This window comes from Mustela lutreola, chromosome 5, assembly GCF_030435805.1.
Source record: "Mustela lutreola isolate mMusLut2 chromosome 5, mMusLut2.pri, whole genome shotgun sequence".
In the NCBI taxonomy this organism is placed as follows: Eukaryota; Metazoa; Chordata; class Mammalia; order Carnivora; family Mustelidae; genus Mustela; species Mustela lutreola.
This window is the reverse complement of record NC_081294.1, coordinates 74,021,065-74,045,676: the sequence shown is the minus strand read 5'-3', so window position 1 is coordinate 74,045,676 and position 24,612 is coordinate 74,021,065. Positions and strand designations below refer to the sequence as shown.

Here is a 24,612-nt window from a genome sequence, read left to right as displayed (position 1 = left end):
GAGGTTGAAAAACCCTCATCTCTAGGTGCAGAGACGAGAAAGGATCTGAGTAACTGTAAGTAGCCCAATTTGAAAGCTGGCTGGGTGGGGATACACTGAAGCTACCCCAGGAGGTGTTCTTGGGAGGAACAGAATGTACAGAGAGGGACCTGGAGGATACCCAGACAAGGACCATTCAAGGGCAAAAGAGAAGAATGGCCATAGGGGCGGGGAAAGAGCTAGTAAAATCTGTGCCACAGAGGCCAATGGTGCCATGAGGACTAAGGACAGCATGAGGCAGGTCCAAATCTACAAGATGGCACCGAAGAGCTGAGCTGGGGGAATGTCACCTGTGCCCTCCACAGGGAGAGCTGGTATTTGAATTTGGGTCTGCTGGCCCCCAGCCCAGGGCTCTTCCCACTGGCCACATCACACTGTCTCAGGACCCTGTGGGTCCTTGAACACCTCTTGCTGGACACAGGCGGGCTGGCTAGAGCTGGACTATCACAGACACAGAATGATGATTAACAGTTACCAGAACAGAGAGAGTCTGGTGTCATACAGAAGCTTTCTTCTTTCTTCCAACATGAGCTGAAAGCCCTCTGGGGGCCATAGCAACTGCTTTTGCACAGAGTCTTTATGTTAAACAAATAAATACTGCTTACCTCCTCCGGCGAAGCCCTTGGTGGTAACTCCACAGTGGAGAGCTCAGTGGGGAGCTGAGCTGGTGGCCGGGGGCTGCTGGAAACCGGATTTCGTGAGCTGCAGACGGGAAATAAACATCAGAAGGGATGGATGCCTTCCTAGTGAATCCAGACATGCAACCATAAATAAGCACAAGATGATGTCTTTCCCCTTGAAGAATGACAGCCATGGAAAGGCTTGACGCTACCCTGCCATCGCTGGGATGTGTTGAGTGGACACATATACGCTGTAAGTGGAAGGTGCATGGTGGCGGGTATGATCTTTTGCTAGGTACCACCTATCAAACGCACAGAGGCACTTTCCGTTTGCTCAGGCACCCATCCTAGAGAATGTTCAATGAAACTTAGAAAGTTAAAAATTTAGAGACAAACAAAATGTTCATCACTAGGGTATGATCTGACTGCCCTATGGTATAGCTATGCTGTTGGACGTAGCTGTTAGGGAGAATGAGGCAGGTCTCCATGTGTGTTGATATGCAAGCAAGGATCAGGATATATTTTGAAATGACAAGAGCAAGGTGAAATTGTGAGACAAGCAGAGATGAGACATTCCTGTTTCTAGATGAATATGTCTGTGAATATGCCATAGAATATGTACTGGGAAGACACACGCAATGGGCTGACAGCGCTCTCTCCCTGAGAGGTCCGTGGGATGACAGAGGGCAGGAGAGTAGCAGTTTTAACCCGTGCTTGCATGTTGCCACGTCGTTACAACTCACTGGTGAGATTTAATGCCTACCTGATGGGATTCCAACTTGTCTCAGAGAGAAGAGGTCCCAGCCTTGTTCACCTTGCCCAAGGTTGCCAGCTCTGGTCTGGTAGCCATGGCCACCTGGGGCACAAAGACTCCAGAAGGACACCCTACAGGGCTGCTCCCAGGGCACAACATTATTGCTGCTGATGTATGAAGGGCAAGTCAAACTTGGGCAATTTAGGGCTGCTTGCAGACACCTGGGCACTGGTGGTCTTCTCTCATCCCCCTTTCCCCATCTGCCTGCCCAGGTGAAGAAGGGAGCAGCCTGCAGAAGCTGTATTTCTGGAGGCAAAAGAAGCCAGGAAGAGCAAAGTGACTCCTGGGCCACGTCTCTTCCCATAGCAAAGAGCACAGGGATCAGGACTCAGGGTCAGGGGCACATCCACACTCTCTCACCCATTTCTGTTAGGGTCAGTCATCAGCCTCGTACTCCAGCTCCAGTCCAGTCCTGGGACTAGCAAAGCTAGGGGCATTTCGGGTTCTGAACCTTGAAGCTCGGGCCCCCCGTGCCAGCTTCTGCCCCTCGCAGCTTCATACTAAAGCTGGAAAAATCAACGATTCTTGAGTGCTTACTCTATATCAGGTACTCTTCTGAGTCCTGGCCATGGAGCGTGGTCTGAGAACCAGCAACAGTCAGCATCGCCAGGGAGCTTGTTAAAAAGGCAGACTCTCGGGCATGATAGGACCCAGGTGATTTGTGTGACATTAAAGCTTGAGAGCCACTATCCTTAGTACTTGGTTCTATTAAATTCCCTCTGAGTCCTATTATTATCATCCCCATTTTGCAGACAGAGTTTAAGCAGCTTGTCTTAGGTCATCAGTCTAATAAACCCTATGGGCAGGATTGGACCTGTAGAGCCTACACTGTTAGCCACCACAACACAATGCTGACCGTGTCAACAGCAGGGATTACAGCCTCCTGAACTTCCCGTCCAGCCAGATGGCAAAGGCCTTGGGGTGAAGAACAAAGTCAACTTCACCATGACTAGCTCGGTAAAAAAAACCATGTCTTTAAAAATTACAGAATCATAGTTGCCAGGACTAGGAATGCAGCTAGGTGGGGTGGGAGCTGGGGGTCACTGTGGTGATGGGGCCATTCTATTTCAGCTGTATCATTGTCAGTATTCTGGTTGTGATATTTTATTATGGTCATCAAATGTTATCACTGGGGGAAACTAAGGTAAGTGTGCAGAGGATCTCCCTATTATTTCTTGAGGCATGTGAGTCTCAAAAGGGTTTTAATTAAAGAGAAAAAAAAAAGCCTTCTCCATGGCTAATAATTTCCAAGCTTAAGACCCTGCTGAAGAAGCCAAAGTTAAATTTTTCACATATGGACTAGAAGTGTGTTCTGATTAAAATATGCACAATTAAAGGCCTGGGGAGGGGGGAATGAGAGGAGGCGACCAAATCCAAGTGCAGCTATTTACCAAAACCATTTGTGCTTTAACATTTAATTCTCCTTTGTTCCAGTATCTCGGCTTATAGCATGAACGTGTGTGCGCGCACGTGCACACACTCACACACACACACACACACACACACACGTATGCATGCCTCCCACAACCACAACCTATTAGTCATTTAGATGGGAATAATCTCATAAAGCAGTATTGATGCTAAAGAATAAAACAGGAGGGCTCCAAAGTGGGGAAACCATGACTGGCTTGCAGCAGAACAAGAAGAGTATCCTATGGGCTACAGTCGACTTTTTTTTTTTTTTCTTTAAGATTTTACTTATTTATCTGTTAGAGAGAGCAGAAGTACAGAGAGCTGCAGGCAAAACAGGCAGAGCAGGGAGAGGGAGAAGCGGGCTCTCCACTGAGCAAGGAGCCTGATGTGGCACTCGTTCCAAAAATTCTGGGATCATGACCTGAGCTAAAGGCAGATGCTTAACCGACTGAGCCACCCAGGTGTCCCTACCATCAACTTTTAAGAGCAAAGAACCAAACTAGAGTCCTGCTCTTCACAGAATGTTCTTAGCAGGGGGTTATCTGGTTGTTAGACAAGCACAGATAGAGTTATGTCAATTAACAGTCTGCAAAAACACCCAGCCCAATGGTGAACCCCAAAACTCGTGTGTGTGTGTGTGTGTGTGTGTGTGTGTTAGAGAGAGAGAGAGATGTGTTGTGTACCACATACTTCTGATGGAAACCAATTGTTGGTTCAGGTCATGTGAATCAGGCATTTTTGTAAAAGGCTGGAAAGTTCTAAGGTGAACAGATGACCTCCCTGGTGGGTGGTTCATCAGCTGGCTGCCGGCCACTTGTGGCAGAAGCCGGCTAGTAGGCATCATTGACACTCCTTTCTAGAGTCCAGACCAGACTCAGGAAGCAGCTCTTCCTTCACAGCACAGCAAGGCCTCCCAGGCTTCAGGGAACTCTGTAAAATGAAGATTAAGCCCCCTTGGGGACTGCCACCTCCGGTCACTTTGCACAGTAGTCTCTGATGGATGTTCTCCGTGCTGACCACTGCCAGAAGCCAGCCCCAGATTGTCGCAGACACCACATCACAGAAACCTGCATGGGTGGTCCCAGTAAGCCACCACATGACTCTCACATTGGGTGGCAACTGAAAAGACAGGCCTTTGTGTGGGAGGTCATTGTCCAGTGATCCAAGGAGAGGACCGAGTCTGCCATGCCTGGGGACTGCAGTCTTTGTGGAATCGCAGTCCGGAAGCCAGTATCAGCCTCCTTCTTTCCACCCCTTCTCTTTCTATGTGTATGTGTGTATGTCTTCCTTTTCCTCAAACCTCATCTCATTGGAGAATGCTATTCAGCTGAAGATTATATTAATTCCATCACCTTCAGTGGAAATATCCAGAAGACTGTTTGATATGCTCCTGAGGAGATCTACCACACCCAAAATCCAGGTTTAATAGGGGACTTGAACTTCACCCCAGTAGACTGACACCAGTAATCTAGGAAAACGTGCCATCAGCACAAGGCGCTCTGCAGCCTCTATCCTGACCCACTTGTCTTCACCCAGAACACTCCACCTCCCATTTTGTTTCTAGTTTTTCCAGCCTAGGACCTCCTGTCTTGTCTTCCTGCTTATTCTCTTGTTGTAATCCACTTCAGTGTAAACACAGGGGGTAGGGCTTTCAATTTGGTCACTTCATCACTCTTCCTAGCACATGGACCTTGGGACATAGTATCTACTCAATAAACAGTTCTTGGGGGACTACCGGTCTCAGACTGATCTCAGAGCTGAGGGTCAGTCCTACTTCTCTTGCTTCTGGCTTCGCTCTTTGACTAGAAATTTTATGGTCCACTGGCCAGTCTGGAGGAATTCTTCTCTTTCTCCAGAGCACTAGAATCTCATCTCTTCTCAGCTTGTGGCCTCCCCGTTTTCACCCTAGTTCATGGAGTAGAAAAAAACACACAGTCCAGGGCTAAGACCACACAGGTCAAAGGTAATCTGAAAGCCATCCGTCTCCAAGGCCTGGGTGAGAGCCAAGTGACTAAAGACCACAGAGGGCAACCAGGCATGGAGCCCTGATGCCAAAAGTAATGCAAAAGAGGTTTGGGATGAGAAATTTAAGGCTGAAACTTTCTGGAAGGAGCACCAAGAAGAGAAAGACAGAAACTCAGAGCTACACACTTAGCACCCACAGAGTCCATGGCTGGAGGAAATCACAGCACAACACTGTTCTCTGTACACTCAAATGACAAGGAAGCTCCTTAGTGGTTTTCTCTATCCTGTAGCTCATGCTTGATCATGGCTGCCATGTGCCAGAAAGCTGGGAAAGAGTTTGCATTTCACAAACATGGACTTTCATAAGCCTGACATTTCCCACAGGGGGCCCTGCTTCATCAGCATTCGGAGAAACATCTCTGATCAAACCTAGGTCTCAGCTTGGTTTCCGTGGTGTAAGAGCTAATGGAAAAGAACATCCATGTGTTTGGATGTTGGCTCCAAACTTGAACCAGCCATGGTCACACACTCATGCGATGCTTAGAAATAGTGATAGAAACAAATAATAGAATTGGTCAACAGAAGCAAAGGGGCTGGTCTCAGCATCAACTTTGCAACACTCACCCTCTGAAAAGGGCATCCACCACCAAAATGAGTGCAAATGCCCAGTGAGGAGGGGCTGTGCCAGATGCTCCCAGAGGGTGGGGTGTGGACATGTGTTTGAGGGACAGAAAAGATGCCACCCCTGAGACAGAGGATACATACTGTCCTAGGGCCGCTGTAACAAAGTGTCCCAGACTGGGTGGCTTAAAACAGAGATGTACTGTCCCACTGTTCTGAAGATCAGAAGTCGGAAATCAAGGTGTCAGCAGGACCGCGCACTGCCTCTGAAGTCTGGAGGGAGACTATGCTTTGCCTGTTCCACAATTCTAGGGGTTAGCTGGGAATGGTAAATGCTTGGCTGGTAGCCACCTAATTCCAAGCTCTGTCATTGTCTTCATTGTCACATGACTTTCTCCCTGTGTGTCTCCATGTCTCTCACTTTCTTCTTGTAAAGATGTCAGGATGAGGAGCCCATCCTACTGCAGAATAACCTCATCTTAACCTAATCACACCTGCAAGGACCCTATTTCCAAATGAGGTCACTTTCTGAGGTAGTGGATTCCAGCATATCTATTTTGGAGGAGATATAATACAACCTATACAGAGGGGTTGAATAAGACGGTGGGCCCGGGGTTCCATGACTGGCAAGATCCAGTGTCCTGGGAGCATGGCAGGAAGACAAGCAGACTTCCAGGAGAAGCAGAGACATGGGGAGGCAGGATGTAGGACCCAGTGCTCTCAGCCTCAGCAAAAATCTGATGCCCAAACTGGGCACATAAGTAGCAATGCTGTCCGCTACAGACCTCAAGTGCTTGGACAATATGGTCAGTATAGGCTATGGACCACCACACACTTCCCGAGGATACTGGCCAACGTGGCCTGAGAGCAAAGCCCAGGGTGGGAGCCCCATGGTGACCAAAATCAAACCCTGTAACACCAGGCTCTGGCCTTGAATTCAAGATTATTTTGATTCAGGAAAAAAAAAAAAAAAGAAGAAAGAAAAGCCAACAAAAAACAAAAAAACAAAAAAACTAATGTAAACATGGCTCTTAAATCCAGCTAATATGGTGGTTGGAAGTTTATAGTAAGCTTTCAAATTTATAGACTATAAACATAATCACACTCTATTTCCATGCACTACACAAAAACCAGCCCTCAAGATACAGAAGACATGAGTCAACATGGCCAACGGGGTCAAAAATGGGCAGAAAGATGCCAAACGTAGGTAGGTGTCAGCAGGGAGTAACGATGAACCCGCAAAAACCAGTGCTGGTGCAGATCCCCTCCCCCTTCTAAGTCCTTGCAGAAAAGAATATTAATAAAATGAAACTCTAAATCGAATCCCGGAGCAATAATAGAATGCTCGTGCCAAACTTCACAGCCGTGGGAAGGATGGATGTAGCTGAGCAAATCTGTGGACAGCATTTCTCAGCTGAAATTCTTGAAAGCTCATAGTGCTCAGGCCAAAATGCTCTGGAAACCAAGTCCCGTGGAAAATGCAAACTTTATGAATTGCACATGTGGCCACAAAGTCAGCTCTGCAGTCGGAGTGAAAAGATTTGCCGAGAAATCTTGTCCCATGCTGAAGACCACCAGGGCTGATGCAGAGCATACCGTGGGCCCCAGAGAGGATAGGAGACTCATTCAGCCTTTGGGATTTTCTTGGAAAACTCCAGAAAAAACAAGTGGAGGCCTGTGCCAGAATCAGACATGACAGACCAAGGGGCCATTTCCCTTTGCCCAAGGGTCGTCCCTGAAGAAGCAGCACCCGCGGAGCAAAGTGAATCCTTCTCCAGGTACTTGCCCTTTTTGTCTCTCCCTTTTCCCATCTGTGAGTTGAGGACCATATAGAATTTATCTCGTGGGGTGGCTGTAAGGGTGCTACGGATTCATATATGTGAAGCTTGAAGAAAGCGCCGGCCAACACAAGTCCTCACCTGCAGCGAGCACTCCGGCAAAGCTGAAGTTTCAAATCTCTCCCCGAAGCTGCTTCTCTTCCAGCACGCCTCCTAAATTTTCATTTTTACTTTATAGATCTCAGATTGCCTTCCCACTTTGTCTCCCAACAACCTCTTCTCAATCTGGAGAGCTTCCCGCTCCCTGTCATAGGATCTAAGGACAGGAAAGGCCCTCCGCAGTCCCTCAGCTTCCGCCCCTGCCCCAAGGCAGAGCTCTGTTCACACCGACTCCGACAGATGGTTGTCGTTTCCAGACAGGAAATATTTATCGAGCATCCATTCTGGGCCAAGCCTTGTGCTCAGAGTTACTAGGAATACGCACAGGAGTGGGGCCGGCTGGGCTCCCACCGTCTGTGTGGGGGAACTGGAAACTCAGACAGGACTAGATGCTGCAGTCTTGAGGCAGAATTTCTTCTTCTCTGGGAAACCTCCGTTTTTGCTCTTGTTGCCTTCAACTGATTGGATGAGGCCCACCCACATTATTAAAGGTCAGCTCCTTCACTTACAGTCCAGTGATCATAGATGCTAATCACATCTAGATTCATGTCTAATTAACTGGCTACTGTAGAATACCAAGTTGACATAAAATTAACCTTCACATTCAAGGTTCATTTATCTTTGCTCTCCCCACTTCATGTCTAGCTTTCTTCCCACCCTCTTGTTCTGTGACCTAGAACAACTTCAGGCCCACCATGAGACACAGAGAAGATAGCTTTCCATTGGCTTTTTCATCAGCTCTCCCACTTGCATTCACTCTTCATCCCTAAAATAAATCCTTCATTCCATTTCACTCATAATGGTGGGACTTTAAACCTGTCTTCCTTCAAATTTATTTAACGTATGTGCCTACAAGGCATCTGCATGGGGAGGTGGCATACCTCCTGGGATATGCCAGGAGGTATGCTCCTGAGGACAACTATCCCCAGAATTACCCAGGAGGATGTCACAAAGAGTGCTCACATAGAGATGCCTTGCTGGCAATATTTTCATGACTCCAGATGCTTCCAGAAAAGATGCCAGAAGAAGATGCTGGCCACTGAACACTTTTGGCTGTGACACACTTACAGGAACTAGCAGTTCCAGAAGCCAACCTCTGCAGGGATGGAGTGCTGGAGAACGTGTGCCCTTCAGCCTGGCAAGTGAGACACAATGGAACCAGGAAGAAGAAGCCTCTTCCTCTTCTCTCCCTTGTGCCCTCAGGGTTCCCAGTGATCACATGGAAAATTTTCCAGCTGGCAAAGAAGAACTCTTTGCAAAGCCCATACCCACCTCCCTTTGCTGACAGAGTCAGCAAAGGGAGGTGGATTTGGAGCTAAGAAGCAATATGCCAAAAAAACTAGCATAGTTTATTCTTTTGTCTACTCAGTTTCCACATGGGCACTTGGACAGATGTTTGAACTTTCAGGTAACAGTGAAACAATGCTATCTTCTTTCCACCTGCCATGATAAGGCTATCCTCCTTCCAAGGGAAGATTTTCTCACACTGTCATCAAAGCTACCTATGGCTTCCTTCCTCCGTTCTGTACTCCTCCCATGCTCTCAGTCAGATCTCAGATGGCTGGACTCTACCTGAAGGCATGACTGACATCTTAATTCCTGAAGAGTCCTTAGTCACACTTCCTGTATTTTAGTTGCTGTAGTTTTCTATTAACCTGTGCTGCTAGGTGTGGAACTACTAGGAGGTGCCCCCAGAAAATCCCATGGGTTCCAGAAATAGTATTCCTTTCCCCCACTGTGTAGCTACAACCTATCATCTCTTGGTGCTCAGGGTCAATCACTCCAGCAAGTAGGCCAACTGCTTTTTCTTGATTCAGTGGTGTAAGGAACCCAAAGCAGCAAGGTCTCATCTTCCCACTTCATGGAATCACAGCTCATGTGAAGCACTCTCTGCCTGCGGGACTAAAATCTACAAAGCAGCAGAGCTCAAAGACACCTGAACAGGAAGCAAAAATTCTGTGTATGGATCACTGGGCATACTAGCAAGAGCAGCAGCTCCCATTTATGCCCCTTGATTCCTTGCCCCAACCATTCTAACTGTTGGGGAGACCGTACTATATTAGGATTTTGATTCAAAGCATATACTACATCCTGTAAGACAGAACCCCACCCATTCAGGAAGTTGTTTCACAAAAGGTACTGCAATTATGTTTTCAGTAACTCACTGAACCTTCCAATTAGCCCAACCATGTCCAGTGGATGGGGTAAAACCACATAATTCCATGGAAGGGGCATTAGTCCACTGCTACACTTCCTTTGCTAAGAAATGGACTGCTGATCAGGAGCAACGCTATGGAGAATGCCATGGGGGTAGACAAATCATTCTGTGGATGGTGGTGCTACAGACAAGCTATGTGAAGATCTATAGCTAGAACACATGTTTATTCCAACGATGACAAATACCTGCTTCCTTCATGACAGAAGAAATCCAATGTAATCAATCTGCCACTAAGTTGCTGGCTACTTAACCCAGGGAACGGTATCAAGGGCCCAGGGTCAGTCTCTGCTCTAGGCAGAATAAGCAGTATAAGCACCCATGCCACTCAGCTCCTGCATAGCCTCCATGACTGCACATGGTTCCTTTGTTAATGGGCCCACTGAGCGAGCCCTGGAGAGGCTGGGGAAGGAGGTTGACTGATGTCCACAGAATATGTAATTTTGTCCACGTGGTGACTAACCTTCCCTGTAGTGGATACCCTTTGGGTATCCACATGGGACACACATATCTTCACAGTTTGTGCCCATTCTGAGAGAATGGTATTGTTCATCCAATACCTCCTTCCCCCAGACTCTATTGGCACTAATCTTCCAATCATGTTCCTTCCAACTCCTGGATCATCCAGCCAAACCATAAGGGCATTGCAGGAGCTCAAGACACCACGACTACAGCAGACATGCACTAGAAAAAGGTAGCCCCTTCAGGAGCCTAATACAGCAGAAACCACACGCTCTCAGGACCTGAGTACTGGACAAAGCATGATCTGTAGGAGTCTGGTAAATGAAAACCAGAGAGTAGAAACCCCTTCTATCTCCAGTGTATCTCAATGTCCTCTACTGACAAGGCTTAGAATCATTCCATCTGGCAAAGAAGAAATATTTAGAAAAAGCCCATTTCCACTATCATGGAGCAGGCAGAGATGAGTTTGGAGCTGAAAGGCAATAAATTGGCAACTGGCATGGGGTGGGGGGTGCTATACTAAGAGATGGTCAGAGAGAAGGGCAGGAAGCAAACTAACACACTGCAATGCACTATTCTATGTATAATCTGAGCAGATGTAACTTCATCAGGAGGCAGGGCCAGAGTAATCAGGAAAGACTGCCTGTAGGAGGAAGAAAGTGAGCTTCTGCCACCCCAGTAAGATGATCTGCTCAACCCAAGGGTAGGGGCTGCCTGAGTGTTCTCAGTTCTCTTCAAGTCTAAGCAAACCACCCTTACTAAAAGCAACTTCTGTGAGCCTGACATTGACCTGAGCATCTTCCCTCATTTCCCCAGAAGCTGGCCAGGGCCAGGCTAACAGGAGGTACTTAATAATAGTCAATGACTTTGAGAGACTTTCCTGTTCCACTCCATCAGCATGTGACCACACTTTAACCTGAGGGTCATAGTTTGCCCTAAAATCTTCCTTCCCATGGACAGCAGCCTGCCTATGACCCCAGCTGGTTCCTGAGAAGTCACTTTGCTTCTGGAGGCTCCTTCATCCCTGTGTAAAGGAAGTGTCACCCTCTATTGTTCTAACCGCAGCTCTGACCTCCTGGGGGCCAGCAAAGTCCCTCCATCCTCATGACAGAGAGAGCTTGGAGTGTCATGATGGAAAGAGGAGTGGAGGGAAGGAGCAGTCCTTGGTGTACCTTGGAGATGGACACAATTTTGGTCTCTCCAACCTTTGCCTTTTAAGAGTCAGGCTTTTAGAAAGACAAAGAAAGAAGCAAAGAGGTCCCCTGGGGTCTCCAGGACTTTGTATTAAGGAAGGATGGTCACTGTACTCTCAATCTTGCAATGTCTCCAAGTTGTGGCCTTGATTTTATAAACGTCTCCGTTTGGGCTCCCTAAGTGAAAAATGTCTTGGACAATGAACAATCCCAGAGAGATACAGAGGCTTCTCCAAGGTTCTTGAGACCCTGGATGAACTGTTCATAAATGTTCTCTTTTCCCCTCCTTTATTGCTCAGTTTGGTTCACACTTCACCTCCCTCAAAAAGGCAGATCCAACAAGTACTGAGTCCCTACCTGGATGGCCATTATCCTCCGTAGCCTGGCTTTAAGAGGGATGTGAGGGCTCTGTCTCTAAAAGCTCACCATCGCACTCAGGAGAGCAGAGTCCCACCCTTGGATGAGGCAGGGTGGGTAGAAGAGCAGGTGCTGAAGGTCCATCCTTCCCAACATTTAATGAGCAAAAGAATCACCATGAGGCTTCTTGAAAGGCAGATCCTTATTCAGAAGTTTTAGGGAAGGCCCAGGCAATCTATACGTCCAACAACTTCAAGTGATGCCAAAGCTGCCATCCTATAGACCACACTTTGAGTTGCAAGGGTCTCCAGTGTGTGGGTTACAGAACCATGGTGATACAGAAACTCACGAATCCAGAGGCTACAGGCCCCAACAAGGTCTAGGACGTCAGGCAAAGTTTCACAGAGTTGCTGATACTGGAACTGGCTCTCCAAGACCAGGAGGTTTTGCAGGGAGAGAGGTGTCCAAGCAGGGGTGCAGCACCCTCACTTCCTCCTGCCACAACCACTATTCTCTCCTATCCTGCCTCTGATCCTCCCACGTGCTCTTCCTGCTCAGCATGCCCGGCTTCCCAGGGTTGGATCAAGTACATGCTGTGTGTCATGGTCACGTTCCTCTTCCCACTCTGGTTCCTTCTCTGACCCCTGAAGGCAGGAGGAGGACACTTTAGTAAGAACTCCTGCCTACTCTCTCCTCAAGCAATTATGGGGCAGCAGGAACAATGGGACTGCAGGAAATATAAATGGGCATATATTGGGGAAATGTGAGTAAGGGCCAGAAAAGGACAAAAGATGAGAATGTCCTCATTCTGGATGACTGGCAGGGGAGGTGGGTGGAGGTGGGCAAGTCTCTGTTAATTCACTCTGTTTGAATGAGGCTCTGGGGAGCGATTTTCAGCCTCTTAGTCAAGAGTCTGGCATTTAAGCTGCATACATATCCCACTTGGTTCAGTGGGCAAAGTTTGTCCACTCCTAAGATGCCGATGGCTACACAGGAACAGTCCTCTTTCCGTCCTGCCCCCACAGCCATCCTATTCCAAAGCCACCCTCTCCTCAGGACTACAGCCAAGCAAATCCTACACGTGCATCTTTGAGGCCCTCACCCCCTCTCATTCAAACCCCGCTCCGCCCAGCCTTTTCTGGCTTGAGAGCCTTAGCCTGTACAGGGGTATCTGCCGGTGATGCTCTGCCCTCCACCCACCGGCACACTGGCTCCTCCTAAGCCTTCAAGTCTCTAAGTAAAGTCACCTCCACAGAGAGGGCCCCCTGTCTGCCACTTGTAACCACTTCCTCATCTGTGGTTCACTTGGTGATGTTCTTTCTGTCCTGCCAGGATCTGGCTCCGTCAAGTCGGGTGCCAGCACAGTCTCTGGTACCTCCGGGACATTTGAGAGACATCCATGATGGGAAAAATGAAGCCCTTGGACTCCCAGACCTCTCATGAGGGGTTCCCAGGCTAATTGATACCACATGGATCATTTACAGCATTTCTTTCTAATTCATGTTATTAGCCACAGAACCCCTTCTCTGTCCCAAAGCAATTTCATCCCAAAAACCCAAAGGCCCCCACCTAGTGGCTCCTGCAGATGCTATGGCTCTCAGACTCCCCCGAATGAGGGCCAGTCACAGGCCAGTGTTTGTCCCCTTACTGCCTCTGCTCCATTTTCCCATAAATGAGTTAGCTGGGGACCTTATTCCCAGTTGTTTGGCTCCAACCAGAATTCAAAGCTGGAAGTGTGCAAGAGGGAGTCTGAGGGTCCTCTCAGAGGAGAGCTGGGAGGCCAGGGCTGGAGGCTTCGAGCCCTTATTTCTGGGAAAGACCTGAAAAACTGTTGCCACAAGCAGCAGAGAAGCAGACGTCTCAGGCTGATGGTGTGTGCCAGCCCTGGACAGCTATGAGTCAGTCCCCAGGCCACCAGTGCAACAGCCCTGGAAGACCAGTTCACCGCTGCTTGGCCCTTGCCTGCCTCCCCGTGCCTACTGTGGTCCTCATCCACAGGCACCAGCAGAGAGGATCTAAGGACTGTTTACATTCTTGCCATTTTTGCTTGTGTTTAGAACTGCTAAAAAAAATCATCTTAAACATTTATAAGCAATCATAAGCCCTCGTGGATTTCAAATAAACTTTCCTATAAACCAGTCAACATCAGAGTATCCATCCCCCTAAGAATCGTAAACCCGCAGAGCTGGTAGGCCCTTAAAGATCCCAGTGTCCTTGTTTTTCAAGTGGAGAAACCAAAGCCCATGAGGCACAGGGACCTGCCCAAGCTCCCAGGGCACTTAGTGGCGTATGTAGGGCTGGAGCGCAGGGCTCCTGCTTCCACAGCCCAATGTTCCCATTTCATGTGTGAAAAATCAGAGCCCATCAGCACACTGCCTCTGCAGGCATGTGGTTCTAGTTTTCAAGAGAACAAACTGATTTGAGGTTTCAAAATATTAAGCACTTAGAGTCTGGAGAAGGAATGTGTGTTAAGTGCACATTCTTGGTCGTCAGCCATCCCCCAGCGCCGGGCAGGCTGGCTGCCTGATGCGAGGGCTCTGAGACTCAGTGTGTCTAGCCGTCCGCGACACAGCTCCACGCCACAGGCCCCGAAACTGCTCACATTATAGCACGGTGCCTCAGCAAAGTGCCAGGCCTCAGTGGCGGCCCCCAAAATCCCCATCTGGAAAGAGGACGGCAAGGATATGTCCTCTCCAGGCAGGATGAATCCTAGGGTTCTTCATGTCAAACTCTCCCCCCAGGTTCTGCCCTAATAAGGGGGCTACAGACCCAGGAATGGAGATCCCTGCTGAGGTAAATGGAAGCCTCCTCAAAGCCCAACACCAGAAAGGAAGGGTCTAGCTTAAGGCCGGAAGACGCCATGCAGGCCCTAAGCCCTCTGGGTCATCACCTTCCTCTCTCCACCACCACAGGCCCTGACAGGAAATTGAGCAAAGCTCTTTCTAAACCTCTACTGTGGGACTTCCAGGCAGGGCTCTGAGAGCCAAGGCCTATGCTCCAAGGAATCGGCTTTTAATAAAAGCGGTGGCCCCAGGGGATCCCACCACAGGGCCTGTTCAGCAGAGGACACTGGACCCTATGCTGGCTTGGGATGATAGAAAAGGCCAAGGCTGGCTGGGAAAGCCAGAAGGTGCCGCTTCGGCTCAATGCAAAGACTTGGTGGCCTCTTCCCCCATCCCTGTGCCCAAAGCCCAGAAGATTCCCTTTGGAAATGCCCTAGGCTCCAATCTCCACACGACTGGGAGGCTGAGGTTTGATGGCACAATGAGGACTGCCACCTTGGGCCCTAACGGTCTCCCTAAAGCACAGAGGTTTTAGCCAAGATGTTTTCAGAGCAAAGTAATTGACTGTATACCCAGACTTCGGTTGTGCCTGGCCACATGCCTGACTGTTCTGTGTCTGAGATGAGAGGGGAGGATGCTGCTAATCTCAGGGGCCTACAGACCAATAGGAGAAGCCTAATTAAATTCAGTCTAAATGCAATGTAGTTCCTTGGATTGGATTAGGGGATAGACCAAGGACACTAGTATAAAACCCAGTAAAATCCAAATAAAATCTTGAGTTTAATTAATAGTTATATATCGAAGTTGGTTTCTTACTCTTGATAAATGCACCACCAATATGTAAGATGTTAATGTGGAAAGCCGTTACAGAGGAGGGGTAACAGGGTATAAAAGGGTGAGGAGTATATGGGAAATCTCTACTGTTATTGCAACTTCCCTGTAAATCTAAAATGATAAATAAAACATTCATATAAAAAGTAACCACTGATCATGGAATCACTATGTGTCATTCACGGGGCTGAGTACTTCCTCTGTATTATCTCATTTAATCCTCCCCAAACTCTATGGAGACTGCAATTATGATCACTCTTTATAGCCAAGGAGACTGAGGCCAGAGCTGCAGACATTCTGAGTCTAGGTAGGCAGCAGGTCACCGCCCCTCAGAGGAGCAGAGATTGTGTAAGAAGTCACCTGTACAATCCCATATATAGAAGGACTCTGGGATTAACACACTACATGGAAATCCACATCCAAGTAAAAGTGAGCGATTTGCCATAAGGCCTCTGAAACACTTGCCAGGACTTCTGAACTCCCTCCAAAGCCCACCTGAGAGTACTCTCCCACCCTGTGCAGTGTCAATGGTGAGAGCAGCCATCCCTCCCTGCACATCCAACTCCTTCCAGCGGGAAATTAAATTCCTTCCTACTCCCTCCTCAAGAGCCTTGGAACGTAGTGCTCAGAAGCTTACCAAGGGAAAATTCTTTCTTCCTTCTATTTATAAGATTTTTTTTTTTTTAAAGACTCAAACACTTCCTAGGGCTCTTTTTCACACAAACAGAAATTGTGCAGCTATTTCCAAGTCTCTGGTTAAGCATGAGGCCCTCCTTCCATCCTGCAGTCTGACTGTGCCCACTACTGCCCCTGACAGCCCTCACCCTCCTCTTCCCTCCTCGGCCCTGCATTCCAATGCCAGGAAGTATGAAGTCATGAGATGAAGGAGAAGGAGAAGTTCAAGCTCTCTCCCCAACTAGCCTGTTAGCTGACAGAGCAGGGAGTGGGTCCTAGTCTCTGGGTCTTCTCTTTCTAATATCCATGTTCTACTAAGTGCTAGAAATAGGAATTCTTGGCAGCTTCCGGTCCGAGGAGCTGCTGAACAAGAGACAAACCCACAAAGGGCATTTACACATGGGGATCAATGGTCTCTGCTCTGCTCTCAATTTCAGTCATGAGCAAGAGAGACCAGGCCAGCCTGTCCTTCCCCAAAACACTACTCCAAGAAGAGTTATGATCACAGACAGACCTGGCAGAACTCAAGGAACTTGGGGGCAACCATGTCATGGCAACTCAGGGTGAACGTGAACTCAACTTCCATGTCAGGTTTTGCTCCTAGTGGCTGAATCAACCTCATCAGGAAAAGTTCCCCATTTCGTCCTTGAGGTTATAACCACTTTCTAGGAGTGACTCCAGTGAGCAAGGTCACAGCTGAGATGCTGATGGTCATTTGGGGGTATTTTAGGCCCAGTGAATAATTATGTGAACAAAATAACACAAAGTAGTTGCCAATAGCTATTAGCCCCGTGAAAAATAATAGTGGAAAATTCAGTTGATTGTCTATCAAAGGGCCTTTACAGAAAGGAGGAAGCCAGCTGTAGTTTAACATCTGTAAACTCAAAACACAACGCAAAAGAAGCGAACAACCAAAGGAAAAACTGTCCACAAGTCCTTACCCTCAGAATGATATCAAGACTCCTGTACATCACTTAATGGCCGAGAGCTGGGTTCATTCCAAACTGGTGTGCACCTAAGCAGTTCAGAGACATTGGCTGTTTCCAAATAGTGACAGAGCAGCAGACAGGAGACTTATTCCCACTGCCCCCCCAAAACAAGTTACTCCCTCTGCAGAGACTACACTCTGGTGAGTGAGAACCTTCCGCTTGGTATTCCAACCCTTTCCATCAACACTAATGGCAAGGGAAGGCCTGGGTGAATGCTACCTCCTTGCAGGTGAAATCAGCACTAGGTGATAGCCTCATCAACGACTTACCCCTGCAAAGGTGGCCTCATGGGAGTGATGATGAGCAGGAAAACAATCTTCATTTCATCCTCTAATCTCCTGGGAAATGTCCTATGTGGTGTGCAAAGGGCATGGCTATCAAATGACACAGACCTGGGTCTGATTCAGAGTTCCATCACCTATTATTAGCTGGGTGGCCTTGAGGAAGTGACTTAACCTCTCTGAGCTTTAGTTTCTTCATCTGCATTGCAGGGCAGGGTAAATACTAGAGATAATAAATAAAAACCCTCCAGTATGGTGGCAGCTATGCAGATATGCAGAACAAATTGCTGGCTTTTTCATGAATATTAGCAGGTGACACCACCCCTAGGACACTAATCACCAGTATGCCACGCATATGCCAGATATCAGCATCAACCCCAAATGTGCACTCGGATTAGAGACGGCACTGCCCCAATCCCCATAGCTCCCACTAACTGCTTTGCAAAGTTGACTTAGAATCTTAGCTGCCTGTGTCATCTTCTACCACCTTCTACCACAAATGCCAGGTTCCTACCACATCAGACTTCTCCTATAATATCTTTATTAAGACTGGTCCTCTGCTTGGGAATTTTTTACCATCTGCCCTTGTTGAAATCCCATAGGTCTTCCAAAATCTGTGTCATGAGTGGTCTTCCCTGAAGAGCCTTCCTCAATCTCTGTTAGAACAACCACCTTGACCTTCCACAGCACAGTCTTATGTACTGTCATCAGTTGCTTATCCTAAGGCCTAAATGAGAATGTACTGTGCTCTGCTGTCAGTCCTCTGGCTCTAGCAAGGTATGGGCTCTTCCATTTATTATGGGTGGCCCATGTCAAGCAATACTTGATGCACAAAGCCTCAGTTTTCTCATCTGTAAAATGAGAGGATACTCATGGTACCAAACACACAGAACTGTTGGGAACATTAAACATATTTATGCAAGTGAAGATGCATGGTATGTATTAGTCCAGAAATGTTTGTTCCTACTCTGAGAACATGTGTGAATAAATTGGGTCACTGGCTCACCAGCCTGAAAGCCCACCAAGGCCAAGAACTAGATCACCTCCACAGGAAGAACATGGTTCTTGGCAGGGGCAGATGCTCCATAAATGATGGCTGAATAGGATTTCACTTGGGAGAGTTAGCCCTTGAAGACTGAGACCATGCCCATCCTGATCTCTCTGCATGGTGCTAAGTAAGGACAGAGGGCAAGTTAGCCCTTCATCAGTACTGCAGGAGAATGAGGCCCATGGAAGACAGGTTGTAATGGGGGGTGCCCTTCTCTACAGCAAAATGCCCTTCCCCCATCTTGGCCCCATCAGGGCCCGTGAAGGGTCTCTCTGGTCTCACCTCTGCCTTCCTGAGGCAGGAAGAATTCATTCTTGCTTCAGTCCCACTCCTAGCTTGAAGGTTCTTCGATTTGGAGCAGGTGAGTGCCATTCTGAAAGGGTCACCATAGAAGGGGCTAGAAACTCAGCTTGGTCACCTCTTCCAGGGACTTTGTGTTTAGCCCCACATTAGGCAGGGCCACAAATGACCAAAGAACTGGGTTTCATTCTCATGGAGGCTGCAGCTGTTCTTGGCTTTTCCTGACCGCCCGTCAGGAAACAGGACAGAAACAAAATTGAGCAGCTGCGGCTGAAAAAAGAACCCGCTTCAGAATAACACATTGTGTCCAGCAAGTATGTGTTATGGGCCGGTGATGGGACAGCTAACACATGTGAGAGATGAGTCCACTCTGTGCACCCCCACGCTGCTCTCTGTATACTTCCTTGCCTGTGTGTCATAGGTTCAGGACTTGTGTGCCATTCCCTCCAGCTCCCATAGCCCGGGGTCCCTCCTGTGGAGGTCCCTCCTGTGGAGCTTGTATGTGAGGTAGACTCTTAATGCCATTGCAAAGATCATAAGTGAGGTGGATGCCATCTGAGGTCCCTATTCCTTTCTCTCTATTCTTGAGCAAATGCCCATCAGATGCCACATCAGCACCATCAGGACCTGACAACAGAGTTTTCATCCCAACCTCAGCCCTTCTTATGTCCAGATCCACTCGTTATGGACGTAGTCAGGTTTGGCCAAACCATGCTTGCACACGTGTTGTTTTGAAAGATTAGCACTGAATCCAAAACAATATTTCTCTTGGGTTCCTTTTCCAAGCCAAAAGAGAAAGACAAGTTTCCAAAAAAATAACACATTATTAACCAATGAATGAGAGCCAAGAAAACAATGTAGCCAGCATATTTATTCCAAACAGCTTGTTTAGAATGCAAATTGCAAATATATTTAATTCCATCAGGCATTCTGGAGAACCATGCTGAAAGCCTCTTACAGGCAGCAGAGCCAAGAAAGTCACCCTAAATGGTTTGGCCCTGCTTGCTGATCAGGGACTGCCTAACACTAGTTATTCTTGGGTTCTCCAATATCAGGAGAAGTTGCTCCATGCCATAGGGCTCACTCTGAGAGCCCTGCTACCTCTCAAACCTCCTGCTTGAGAGCAACATTCCTTCATCCCATGCCTTTGCCTTGAGAATGGCCATCTGGCCAGAAAGGTTTCCCTCTAAACAAAGGCACTTGCCCATGAGAAGAGAAAATAAAAGCCACTGTGACAGTATCTATTAATGGATGTCAAAACTAGCCCCTAAGTGTGTGAAAGTCCAAATCAATTTGATTTACGAAAACTAAGCAAACTTTCCAGTAGGTTCGGCACATCTAATGCAATGAAGAGAGGCTTTAATTATACTGCCTCTGCTCATTAAATAGATAAGATCTTAGCAGAGACAAGTTATGTTTTGTCTTTACAAAAAAATGTGAATCCATCTGGCTCCATATTTTATAGACATCAGTAGCCTGAAGCCATGTGAAATGCCCAGAGTTTTCATCTTCCCAGATCTGGGGGTGGAACAGAAGTGAGACATCAACACGAGAGCTCTGAGCCTGGAGATGACGGTGATGCATTCCTGTCTCTACAGAGCCCCAGAGCCAAACACTGCACATGGACTCAATGAGATGCCAAGGCATAAAAAGCCCAAAGAAGAAATAGCCCTGCACTTTATCACAGAAATGCCTTCTCTTGGGCAATCAATGGAAAGAAGATTCATACTCTTAATGGTTCAGATAACCCCTCTTCCAACCCAGAAAGGACCAATGCTCTGTGGGCATAAGCCTCTGCATGTCCTAGGGCTTATCAGTGAGGTCATCCCAAATACCAACTAGAGAGTCAGTTGGTACTAATGGAAAACTATGTGTGGGCAACAGAGTTCCAACACCCCTGGGGAGCCTACCATTGTTCAAATGAAAGTGGCTTGGGGGAAATATTGCTTTTACTGACTCTCGCCCAGAAGAAGCCCCATATGCTCCTCACCTCACAGTCAAGACTCAGAGCAGGAGCAAGTATGTGAAACAGCAAAGCTCCCTTACAAAGGACCCACAGTCCTTGGACTTTTCTTCTTCCCTCTTTATTTTTTTCTATCATTCATCCAAATGTCTTAAATGTCTTATAAAATGGTTCTAAATTTATATATCCATGACAGGCTTCTTCCTTGAATCCTAGATCTTAGATTCAGCTGCCAATTTGACGTATCATTTTCAACAGATTTCAGACCAAGCTTCTTATCAGTTGATTGTATGTATTGACCTTGTGCCCCATTATTTTGACAGAATCATTTCTTAACTCTTGTATGTTTCCCCCATAGGTTCTTTAGGGTTTTCTACATACAAGATCATGTCGCTTGTAAATAAAGATTATTCTATTCTTTTTTTTTAAACTTGTATGTATGCCTTTCATTTTTTTTTTCTTCTTGCATTATCTCACTGGCTAGAAGCTCCAGTACAATGTTGAATAGAAGTGGTGAGAACGGATATCCCTGTCTTGTTCCTGACTTTAAGAGAAAAGTATTTGGTCTTTAATGAGAGAATATAATGTTAGCTATAGGTTTTTCACAGATGCTGTTTATCAGGTTGAGAAAGTTCCCTTCTATTTCTAGTTTCCTAAAAAGTTTGATTAAATTGGGTGTTGAACTTTTGTCAAATGCTCTTGCTACATTTATTGAAATAATCATATGGTTTTTCTCCTTTGCTCTTTTAATATACTGAGTTATGATAATCAATTTCTAAATGTTAAATTGAGCTTATATCCCTGAAATAAATCTCAATTGGTCATAATGTACAATACTTTATATATATTTCTGGATTCAATTTCCTCATATTTTGTTAAGACTTTTTTCTGTTTGGCTACTTTCAGGAAAATACTACTCTTTAGGTTTCCTCTTTCATGATATTGTCATATTTTAGTACCAAAGTTATGTTGACTTTATAAAATAAGTTGGAAATACTTCCTTCCCTATTTGCTGAAATAGTGTTATACCAGTATCACATCTTTGTTGAATGTTTGATTGAATTCATCTATGAAAATCTGGGCCTGCAGTTTTGGTAACAGAAAGGTTTTTTATTATGAATTTCACTTCTTTAATGGATATAAAACTGTTCAGATTTTCTATTTCTTTTTTGGTCCATTTTAGTAAGTTGTGTTTTATAAGAAATCAGTACATTATATCTACACTGACATTGGCATAAAGTTCTTCATTATGTTCCCTTGTTATCCTTTTAATAAATGTAGGACGCATAGGGGAACCTCTTTCATTCCTGATAGTGGTAACTTGGGTCTTCTCTTTTTACCTTAGTCAATCTTTTAAGGAGTTTATCACATTTAAAAATCTTTTTACAGAGCCAACTTTGAGCTTTGTTAATTTTCTGTTAGTTATTATGTTTTCTATTGCATTGATTTTTTTTTTACCTTTTTTTAAGGATTTTATTTATTTGAGAGAGAAAGAGAGGAAGAGCACGAGAGAGTGAGCACAAGCTGGGGAAGAGGCAGAAGGAGAGAGAGAGCAGCAGGCTCCCCACTGAGCAGGGAGCCTGATCTGGGGCTTGATGCCAGCACCCCAAGTTCATAACCTGGGATGAAGATAAATGCTTAACTGACTGAGCCACCCAGGTACCCCACTTTTTTTACATTTAAAATTTCTTTCCTTTTATTTACTCTGTGTTTAAATTGCTCATCTTTTCCTCCAGCTTCTTGAGGTGGAAATTTTAATCACTGATTTTAAACTTTTCTACTTTAAACATTTAAAGGTATAATTTTTTCTCTAGTGCATTAACCGTATGGTGTTTTCATTATCATTTCAAATATTCTTAATCTCCAAAAAAAATATTTCTAATTTCCCTGGAGATTTCATTTTGAAACTCCATTCAAAACTATCTTTTAGAACACACTTGGAAAAGTATTGTTTGGGATTTCCTAGATATTTTACTAATACTGATTTCTACTTTTTTTTTTTCAGAGACCCTTCTCTATCATTTCAGTCATCTGGGTCATCTTATGGTCTTTATTTTTTTTCCTTAACTAGTAGTCACATTTTATTGCTTCTTAGTACATCCAGTAATTTTTTTCTTGTATTCCTAACACTGTCAATGGTGCCTGATAAAGTCCTGAATAATGTCTTCTTTCTTTAAAGCGTATTGCTGTTGTTATGGAACAGTTAAATAATGTTTTATTCTTTGCTGGGAACGGTCCAGTTTTGCCTTTGTGTGTTTGTTTGTTTTTCCTTAATCTCAAGGTATGGTCCTCAATCTAGGGAGTAATCCTTATTCCTAAAATATGATCTTTCCAGGGTAATAACTGAACATTTGAAGAGCTCATTATATTCACTCCAACCTTGCAGTTTTCTCCCCTCCAAAACCCTGCCCCACTGTATCTCCAAACTCTGATTTTTGCCTCATCAATCTACTTTAATTTGCTATGCTTTATTCAGAAAAAAAAAAAAAAAGCTGGTGATAGATGTCTGTAGAATATTAAACCTTCTGAATATCACAGAGAGCTGGAGAGCTATGAGACTAGGAATTCTCATTGTTTGGCATCTACCTGACTATACTATAGCCCTTGAAACACAAAAGTATCTTTCTTCTGGTGCTCTTAGGATCTATAAAGACAAAGTTGGTAGTTAAGAGCCCAGGCCTTGCTGAATAACTTTTGTTTGAAGTACCATATTAAATGGGCTATTCACACCGGTTGGTACCTAAACATTATTTATTGGTCCCACATTTTCCTAATCTATCTGGTTATTTGATCAGACAGCTTTGCTATGAAACTGGATGCTACTTAAGGTCCTTTACCTCTCTGCCTAGCCAGCTTGTAGCATCTTATCCTTTTTGTTAGAAGGGGGTAGATTGAAAAGAGGGCAGAAATTTGAAAGAAACTGAAGTCATTTATGTTTAAGATTGTGTTCTTCTGTTTTGTTGTGTTCTTTTTCGGGGGGGGGGGGAGATCTTAAGCAAGGGCTTGACCTCACAACTCAGAGATCATGACCTAAGCTGAAATCAAGAGTTGGACACTTAACCAACTGAGCCACCCAGGTGCCCCTGTCTTATTGTGTTTTTGTTTTCTGAGCCTAATACCATTCTGAGCCTAATACCATGTCATACTAATACCTTGACAAGATGCAGAAAAAGAATCCATAGAGTACTTAGAATTGAAACCAAGTGCTTCATGATTTATATAAGGATAAAGATGTGTGCACATCACTGTATTTCATGAAATCTAAGACCATTTGATTATAAGACTTACTATTTTGGGTACCTTACTTAAACTATGACATGATCCTTCATCAACAGCCTTCTGGGACACAAGAAATCAGATGCACCATTATGGTTCTAGAATTTCTTTCATCCTATGCCTGGGGATTTGGTATTTATCATGTCTTTAATAGTATGACTCATCAAGAGATATACAATCCATTGTATACAGTTCACTAACAAAATGAGCACAGCTTCATGTATTTATAATTAGTTTCCTTTATAGCTTCGGTAAAGCCTTATTACTCAGTGTATGGTCTGGGCCTGTACTAATAACATCACCTGGATGCTAGCTACAAAAGAAGACCCTCGAGCTCCACCCTAGATCTCCCAAATACTCTTAACAAGATTCTCAGACAATTTGTATGCACATTAAAAGCTTAAGAAGTATTTTTGTAAAGTACTTGGTTGCTGTTCTGCAAGAAATAAGGAATTTTGGTCATTTCTGCAATGACTGATATTTGCTCCACTTAATAGTGATTTTAAATACCTCTGCTCTTTTGTGTTTGTTTCAATACCAAAGCATAATGTAATCTTTTTAAAAAACAATTCTAAATGTCAGGGAGACTTAACATACACAGCACCAAAATGTATATAACTTCCAAACTCACTGAAGTGAAAATATGAACAGTTAAGACCAAGTTTTCACATGCACAGATGGTGACATGTCATGACTGCTCCCTGGCCAGCAGGAACCGTACCACCCCATGAATTATAGAGATGTTAAAATATGAAAAACAGAGAAAATCTGCATCTTCAAATTGATGAAATGGAGCAAGTGATGAAAAATATATTCACTCTTTATGTAGA

General features: G+C 45.6%; 1 protein-coding gene across 2 annotated transcripts in view; it reads right to left on the bottom strand.

Annotated features, from left to right (window-relative positions):
- SLC25A48 (solute carrier family 25 member 48) overlaps positions 1–24,612 on the bottom strand; it is a 198,019-nt gene that overhangs the window by 115,707 nt on the left and 57,700 nt on the right. For both annotated transcript variants that reach the window (XM_059174631.1, XM_059174632.1), the window contains exon 2: positions 645–741. The gene's annotated coding sequence lies outside the window, so the exon portion shown is untranslated. The remainder of the gene's footprint in view (positions 1–644; positions 742–24,612) is intronic.